This window comes from Euphorbia lathyris, chromosome 9 (genome assembly GCF_963576675.1).
Source record: "Euphorbia lathyris chromosome 9, ddEupLath1.1, whole genome shotgun sequence".
NCBI lineage: Eukaryota > Viridiplantae > Streptophyta > Magnoliopsida > Malpighiales > Euphorbiaceae > Euphorbia > Euphorbia lathyris.
Window position 1 is genome coordinate 68,364,708 of NC_088918.1, and position 6,776 is coordinate 68,371,483.

The following is a 6,776-nucleotide window of genomic DNA, read 5'->3' on the forward strand; positions in this document are numbered from 1 at the left end:
GTATATGTGGGTGTGCTTCAAAAAGTGTCTAAATAGACATTAGTCTGCAAAATAGCAGCTTGCTTGTTCTAGTTCAAAGGTTTTCTATATTAAAAAAAATCAGAAAAAAAAGCCTCAGAAAAAAAGAAGAAAAAAAGTTTGAGGCATAAAAAAAGAAGAAAAAGAAAAAGAAAAAGAAACAAAGAAAAATTTCTTGTTAGTTTTTTTCATTTGAGTCTGTTTATAGTCGTTTAAGTTCATCTTGAACATTCATTCTGAAGTTTGAGAATTGTAAGTCGTTTGTAAATAATTGAGCTTTGGTTTCCATTTTGGCCATTTTCAGAGTAGAATGTACATTTTTACTACCCTCGGTTTCCTTTTCTTCCTTCTTTCCTTTCCAAACCTTACTCCTAGCCTATATTACACCCTGTTTTAAGTCCCTTTGATTTATTGACTTGAATTCATACTAAGTGGTGGAGATTTGATATATTGGCAAGCTTATGGTAATTTCATTCTAGGTTGTGAATTGAGCGATTTCTTGAAAAATTAATCATAGCCTAAAACACTTTAGTGCAATGAGTGAACTCCGTGAGGGTGTTGCTGAAATTTGATTCATCTATCATGCACATGGTTAAAAACTTATTTGCTGAGATTTTTCAACTAGTTACATTGTGTGTTTAAACATGAATAATTTCTTGACTTGGAGGATTAACAGTTGATAATCTTTGCATTATGAGGGGGGATCAGAAAAGGTTAGTAAACACGAAATCATTAGAGCTAAGAACTATTGACATGATCTGGTATGCTTGAGGACAAGCATTGGGTAAGTGTGAGGTGTTTGATAAGTGTCTATTTCAACGATAAAATACCCACTTGTTATGCTATTTGTTAGCCGGTTTGATTGTTATCACGGGTTTTATTGCTTGTTTTGTGTATTATGCCTCTACAGGGACTTATTATGAAGAAATGAGCTGAATTGGGGCTATTTGGAGCTAATTTGGTTAAAGATAAAATCTGGAGCTGTTTTAAAGACCTGAAGTCGAAGCTGGGAGTTAGTCTTGCCCAAGACTAAGAAGCAGGCGGACAGAAATCTTTCCAAATATGTCAAGTGTGAATCTGTTCAAATTTATCACGTTTTTAGATGTCTATTAAGGAGTTTTGAGCCTACAAATCAGGAAGGAAGAAGTCAAGTAGTATTAGGAAGTTAGAATATTTATTTTTTATAATTAGCTAGTATTTATCTCCTAATTAGGGTTGGAGAACTCCTATAAATAGGAGATGATCTATCTTTAATGAGAGTTCAGTTTTAAATTCCGTTTTATAATCAGAATTCAATTTTAATTCAATTTCCATTCCGTTTTTAGTTTTTAGGTTTAGCTTTTTATTTTTGTTCTTTCTTTCTCAAGAGAGAAAGGTTGTTCTCCATGGCTATTCATAGCTAAACTTCTATTTTCAGTTAAGGGTTAATCCAAAGGAGGTTTTCTTCATTATTGTGAGGTTGTTGTGCTTTAATTCTTATCTTACCGCTTATTTGTTCATTGCATTTTAGGGATTTATTCTCAATTGATTATTCATTCTTCGAATGATAACTGCAGGTCATTCTTTGAATTAGATTGTCATATGGATGAATTGGTAAAGTTAGAGTCTTACCTAAACGAACCAATCATAGTAGCAATCGATAATATAAATTAAGTTAGTTTTGTATTTGAAAGAATAGATTCAGATTTGACAACCTGAGATTTTCATGTGACATTAATACAAAAGTAATTGGGTTTATTTGAGTCGAATGAACAAATAACTTAGTTTCTGAATCATCTACGCTGAGTGTCGATTGGCTAAGGTCGGGTTCTTCTAATTCATAAGGCTGTCAATAGATTGAATCTTGACCGCTGAGGCTGGATTATTTATTGATTAGGAACTAGTTATTTGCCGTGCTTGACTAGTTTAATATTGAGGAAGAATACTCCAAACTGATCCGGTATGTGTATAAGAGTCTATTTTATCTGTCAATGATCAAGACTAATTGAATTCCTTGCCAAAGAACCCCTTAACTGAAATCTTCTTTATTTATTATATTCAACTTCAATTTTGATTTTGTTATTTCTGTTAACTTAGTTCATCAATCTACTCAAATCCCCCTTATTTAATTTTGTTATTTTCTTGGTTATTAATTTAGTTAAATCAGTACTAATCCTTTGGGTTCGACCTTTATTTACCCTTGTGCAAACCTGTTACTGAGGGTTGTGAAGTTATAATTATCTTTGGTGGATTCGACACCCATCAACAGGCATGTTTATCAGCGTGTAGGTCAGCATGTGCCATATGAAGCACTACTCAAAGTTTGTCGCTGAGTTGGTGCAATTGATCTTGGGGGAGATGAAATTGGTCAGTATGTAATAGGCCATCTTCTGATGTTGACCCATGGAGGTACTTGAAATTTCCCCTACATGACCAGGAGGTTTACAGAATTCAACGGAGTAGTTGGTTTTATCTTGGTCACTAGATTTACGAAGTATTGCTCCTGGGTGACCATGTAGTCCCGATTATCATCCGCAACTTTTAGGTTAGCGTAGAATTCCTTAACTAACTCTGGACAGGTAGCGTCGCGAATTGAGAACAGCTCTGTCCAGCCGTTGTTTTTGATCCACTCACAGAAGGGTTGCTCAGCTTCCACAAAACCCTTTGAAAACCATCTAGAGTGGTCAACTTTACACCCCCTCACGCTTTCGTAGACCTTAGAGTAGGTGCGTTCAACGGGTTTCTTCGCCTTATCTTGCTTTTGCTTTCCTCTCGAAGAGGCGGCTTGGTCAGCCTGGGTTTGCTTCCTCGGTGTAGTGACCTTTGAATGGTCACACTGACTTGGTTCTTGAGACTTAGTGGGAGTCTCTCTATGTTCCTGATGAGCATGGATTTGAGGGTTTTCATCAAAGCGATTATCGGTGTAACCGGCACCGGAGACATTCTGAGGATCTTTTGTCATGATTCTTAGAGAGTTTGAGAAGTTTGGGAGTTTTTAGAGAAGAGTATTTGAATACCAGAGATTTCTAAGCGTAAAGAGATAAAACTGGGAAATCATCCACTATTTATAGAGGTGTCGAATTGATCCTAAGCGTTGAGGTGGCCATTTGACCTCGAGATACTCAATCGACAAATATTCTGGCATTTATGACACATTCGGCGCATGTGTTTTCTAATCATCGCGCTTACATCATCCTAGGTGGCTATTTAATTCGCGTGTTATGCATTAAATTTTGCAACGGATCTTTACTCAGTGTTAAGGATTTCAAACGTTCAAAGTTCTAAGCAGTCAGTGTTATGCAAGGAATAATTCATGTGCTTGGTAGCTCAACTTAAGATAAACACTCAGCATGTAAATTCACTCAGCATGCATATATCACATATTATACTTGGAATTTATTGAAGGGGATTAAACATACCAATGGCTTCTTTAAGTATGTTGAATTGCTCACGAGCCAGTGGCTTTGTGAAGATATCAGCAAGCTGCTCATCCGTTGGGACATAGGTCAGCTTGATCTCTCCCTTGAGTACATGATCTCTGATGAAGTGATGTCTTATGTTGACATGCTTCATTCTACTATGCTGGATTGGGTTCTTTGATAAGTCAATGGCACTCTTGTTGTCACATTTGACTTCAATTGTTTTAGTCTGAACGCCATAATCTTCAAGCTGTTGCTTAATCCATAGGACTTGAGCAACACAGCTTCCAGCAGCAATGTACTCAGCTTCAGTGGTTGACAGGGCTACTGGCGCCTGCTTCTTGCTGAACCAGGACACAAGACAGCTCCCAAGGAAGTGACATCCTCCTGAGGTGCTTTTTCATTCAAGCTTGTCTCGTCCGTAGTCAGCGTCAGTGTATCCAATGAGTGTCAAATCATGAGTATTGGGATACCACAAACCTGCATTCACTGAGCTTTGCAAATATCTAAGGATTCTTTTTACAGCTATGTAATGAGATTCCTTAGGGTTAGATTGATATCTAGCACAATAACATACTGAGAACTGAATGTTCGGCCTACTAGCAGTTAGGTAGAGTAGAGAACCAATCATACCTCGGTACAATCTGCTGTCTACTGACTTACCATTTTCGTCAGCGCAGAGGACAGTGTCAGTGCCCATTGTTGAAACACCTTTCCACATGATTTTGATTTGACAAAATTATCTAAGTAAAATTAAATATATTCTAAACACACTAAGTTTAAATGCTTTGATTTATTACACTAATGTGTTTGTTCAATGTTGAGTTAAATTGTTTATAAGACATAAAGACTAAAAGGCTTAAAGCCCAATACGGAAGTCAAAGCCCAAGTCAAATAGATCAAGACAACTCGGCCCGCGTGTGCAAAATGCTGTCGTTGTGTAAAAAACGCATCTCAGCAAAAGAAGGATCGAGAAGACCTTCGTTGAACAACTTCGGAACGAAGCTGCTGAGTTGTATCGACAAAGAGTACAAGACAGCAGCTGAGCAAGAACAACTTCCAGACAAAGTATTTCTACTTTGGGTAAAGTCAGAAGACATAGAAAGATGTCTAGTTGACCTTACCATAAATGGAGAGACATTCTGCCGGACTGACTAAAAGCTGCTCAGCACTGACCGAAGACAGAAGATACTTGAATCTGATTGGCCGAGAGCACTGAGCTGGACTGAGTGACAACGACAGGAAGCCGTTTCCCTCCAACGGTTATTTTGAAATTCGAAATGACTGATGCCTCAGACGTCTCTATAAATAGGGCCTTTCAGTGCTTCATTCAACACAGAACTTTATCAAGCCATTACGCTGACCAAAATTCTACTCAAAGTTCTGTGAGAAAAAGCAGAGCAAATACTTACACCAAATTCTATATCTTTCGTGTAAAAGTCTAGAGTGATTATTCAATCATCTAAAGTGTCTTAGCAATTGTTGTTTAGGACAAATCTTTATCATTTCTAGAGATTAGAAAGGAGAGGCTGAGTACTCGGTTATAGTACTCAGCGAGAGATTAGGAGTGAGTAGAGGTATAGAGGAAGGTACTCTTGTTATACTCAGCTTCTAAGTTGTAAAAGGTTTGATGCTCTACCGTTAAAGAGCTCAGTAGAGAATTCGAAAGCTCGAAACGTGTTCCGGGGACATGACGTAGGCTTAGAGGCCGAACCTGGATAAATCTGCTGAGTAGCATCTTTCTAACCTTAAACTCCTTAATATATATATTGCTTGCTTAAACAAAACTGACCAAGTAAAGAGGTCACGCTGAGTTGTGTGTATTGAGTATCTGGGTTCAGGAATAGACTTAAGTGCTATCTCCTGACTCAAAGAAAGAAGCTGACTTAGTCACCAGTTGACTAAGCTAGTGTCTTAATTTACTCAGCGCGTTGTGTAATCCTTTTTCAAAGAAAAAGAAGTCAGCCTTAACATACTAAAATTTTAAATAGTTCCTATCCCCCCCTTGGAACTAACTTGTTACGTTATAAGGGACCAACAAGTGGTATCAGAGCTTAAAAGCTCACTGTGAAAGGTTTAACTACCTTGAGCTGATCCCCACTATGGCTGAAAACAGCACTCGGTTTCTCCCAGGAAACCAGACAACTCAGATCTTACCTGAGGGGCTGTCCATTACTCGGCCTCCCCTATTCTTCGGGTCTAACTACACCTTCTGGAAGAATAGGATGAAAAACTTTATTCAGGCAACAAATATGAGTGCATGGCTTTCAATAGTCCAAGGCCTATTTGTTCCTGTTGAAGTTGTGGCTGGCCAAACAGTTGTCAAAGCTGAGGCCAAATGGATAAAGGATGATCTCAAGAAGCTACAAAATCACGCTTCAGCTATAAATATGCTTCACTGTGCGCTTGATGCTGCAGAATATAACAAGATATCAGGGTGTGAGTCAGCGCAAGAGATCTGGAAGAAGCTGGAGGTCACCTACGAAGGAACCAACAAAGTGAAGGAGTCCAAGGTGAACCAGCAGATGAGACTATACGAGCTGTTCGAAATGGACGATGATGAAGGAATCTCTGACATGAATGCAAGGTTTACAAACATCATCAACGAGCTCAAGAGACTTGGGAAGATCTTCACTGAGGAAGAACAAGTCAAGAAGATTCTTAGGAGTCTTCCTAAAAACTGGCAAGCAAAGAAGACCGCTGTTGAGGAAGCTCAAGACTTAACCACCTATAAGTATGATGAACTCATCAGCTCACTGCTGACCCATGAGATCTCGATGAAGAATTTCGAGGTGAAGGAAAAGTCTGAAGACAAGAAGCAAAAGTCTCTTGTCATGAAAGTTGACTCCACTGATGGAAGCTCAACAGACGATGAAGAGATGGCTATGTTTACCAGAAAGATGAAAAGGCTGTTCAAAAAGAATGACATATATTCTAAGAAGCCTTATAAAAAGTTTGATAAGTACAAAGCTGACTCCAGCGACAGCAAGTACAAGAAGGACAGCTCAAAGACCATTACTTGCTTTGAATGTCATCAAACTGGCCATATCAAGTCAAGCTGCCCCTCGATGAGGAAAGAAAGAACGGCAAGAAGGCAATGGTGGCAACCTGGAGTGATAGTGATGATTCATCATCATCTGAAGTTGATGCCACTGAGTCAGCGAAGATTTGTTTCATGGCTGACGAACTTGCTGAGCTATGTGCTTCTAAGCATGCTGACCCCTCCATTGCATCTGATGATGCGGAACAGTCAACTGAGGTAATATCACTACCCTTGCTTAGAAATAAAATGGTAAATGCCCTGAGTGATCTTTACACACTTGTCAAAAAATGTAATAAAAAGGTTAGAGCACTCAGCAG